The sequence below is a fragment of the Penaeus monodon genome, chromosome 8, assembly GCF_015228065.2.
Source record: "Penaeus monodon isolate SGIC_2016 chromosome 8, NSTDA_Pmon_1, whole genome shotgun sequence".
Classification (NCBI taxonomy): Eukaryota; Metazoa; Arthropoda; class Malacostraca; order Decapoda; family Penaeidae; genus Penaeus; species Penaeus monodon.
Genome location: NC_051393.1, coordinates 8,699,699 through 8,702,198, shown reverse-complemented (window position 1 = coordinate 8,702,198; position 2,500 = coordinate 8,699,699). Strand labels below are relative to the sequence as shown.

The window sequence follows — 2,500 nt, the reverse complement described above, 5'->3', positions numbered from 1 at the left end:
ATATATACATATATATATGTATATATATATATATATATATATATATACTTTAATGCATTTTACTCGTCGTGAGATAACGCAGAGGGCATCTGAGAATAAAATCTGGCCATCTATAACGTCATTAACATTAGCCTTAAACAGTTTGAATTCAGTAATTCAGATACTTGATCACATTAATCAGGGGCATTGGGTACAGTGCCTACTTGAAAATAAAAGGACCCTATTGCCACCGACAGTATGTTCAGTATATTTCTATTATACTGCATATGACTTACAAATCTACTTTCAACAATGTGATTTATAAGTCTCCGGCAGAAAAGGAACACTTGACATTATACAAAGGCCAAATATAAGAAGGGGCCAAAAAGGGCCATCTAACCTCCATACTGTAATGCCCTGCCTCTTTAGTTCTTAATGCTGTAATTACGAAACGTAAATCTCTCTAAATCTCTATGACGAAGAGCTGTTCAAATCACCAAAATTAGTAATCGGTCACAAGAATGCACCGTATGCACTGTCTTAAAACTGAAACAAAAATTAAAAAGTAAGGTTTTGTAAAGGACATTTCTACACCATACCCTTTTCAAAACCCCTTTCCCCCTCCCCATATGTGAAAATTCGATATCTATGCCTTTGGATCGAAGCAGTCCTCAGGCACGTTTCACGAAATGGAGGCTTTTTTTTAAGATCGAAGTAGCCAGCTTATTCCTGGTTTTAAACTCACTAATCCGTTTTTAATTATGTTCAAACTGCTATTGATTAATTTAGCTCAGCACATATAGCAGTTAAGAGAATCTCTGAATTTTACGAATGTCCCTAGTCAAAGCTAGAGGTCCTAACACAGGAACAATCAGTTAACCTTTACTACAAAGTTCATTTCTGAACTACATACTTGTTATTGCCAAAGGAAAGGGAGCTGCGATTGATCTGTAGACGCGTTGGTGTAATTCAGCTGATGCACGTTCACCATCACCACTGCTTGAAGCCTCTCACCTAAAACACTTTAAGTTCATACCGCACTTCGCTGGTGTGAACTTATCACTGGAAACTTTATCACGTACCTTAACACGTTGTTTATTCGGTCATAATCTTGGTATTTATGGCAGTCTCACTCTTTCTTATCTCGGTTTTATCTACAGACGTCAGAATTTCTGTGTTACTCGAGATTATTAATTTTTGAGGAACGGCGTCAAATGCGAATGGTTCTGATACCCAATAAAAAAAATATTTACCTCTGCAAAGGATCACCTGATTAATGAAGAATAGCCTTAGAATAGCCCTTTGTTACTTGAAAAACTCTGATGGCATTATTTTAGGGCCATAAAAAACTTATCATGTGACGTCACTGTTATAAAGCTGTCAATTCTACAAGAAACACTGACCTTATTCATTTCATTTTATTAGAGATTGAAATTTACAGTAGCCTGTGCCGAAATTTAACTAAGATAGATAATCCCAAACAATAGTAATTAACCTTTTAACACCATCAACTATAATGTACATTCTGTTCCAAGCATTACCACCCTTTCAACACCTTCACAGTGGCGGAAGCATATCATTGCACTGATTCAAATGTGATCTTTCACATGTAATGGTGACAGCGTGTGTGGTGGCGTAAGAAAGTCTGTTCTTTTTTTTAATCTATCTTTTTTTCTTTTTTCAGTGTATAGTCTTTCTTCCTTTTTGTGATGCTACGTTCTTTTCGTCGTCTGCCACCCCCCCCCCCACTCCCTGCCTCCTATCCCACATCAGCAAACTGAGCTTTCAGATTGATATACAGTTGCTGCTTCTTCCACCTCCGCATCCACAGTGGTATGGCGGTCGACTCAACCTCTCTCTTTGGGGACAATGTCTTTCTGACCCAAACCCCCAAAAACAAATCCAAAATGCTTATCCATAACTGCAGGATTAAAAAAAAAAACAGTTCTTAAATACAAGGTTCTAGAATATAGTAGGGTATATATCATGAGTTTTAGAGTATCAAAATCTCAATAATTCTAAAAGAATTTGTGTATTAATAAACAGATTATCATATCTGTAAATGTGATAAAAAGCTTACAGGAACTAATATATATATATATATATATATATATATATATATATATATATATATATACATATATATAAATATATATATATACATAGATACATAGATACACACACACACACACACACACACACACACACACACACATATATATATATATATATATATATATATATATATATATATATATATATATATATATATATATATATATAAAGCACATATTAGTCAGCCTGAGAAAGATTAAAATGTTCTTTCCAAAAGTATAGTAAAAACAAAATGAGGAAAAAATTACCAAAACCTACAATTAGCTTTTTGTCAACGAAATATAAGATATGCAATGATAACATTAGCAATGATGTAATAGCATCAGCCAGTGACTAACAGTCTTTCCTGCAAGCAGACAATACGGTTATATGTAAATGTATGTAGACCCTTGATCAAAAAAAGGAA

At 34.1% G+C, this 2,500-nt stretch overlaps 1 protein-coding gene across 2 annotated transcripts in view; it reads right to left on the bottom strand.

Annotated features, from left to right (window-relative positions):
• LOC119576119 overlaps positions 1–1,053 on the bottom strand; it is an 8,697-nt gene extending 7,644 nt beyond the window's left edge. For both annotated transcript variants that reach the window (XM_037923677.1, XM_037923678.1), the window contains exon 1: positions 893–1,053. The gene's annotated coding sequence lies outside the window, so the exon portion shown is untranslated. The remainder of the gene's footprint in view (positions 1–892) is intronic.
• Positions 1,054–2,500: the final 1,447 nt, after the last annotated feature.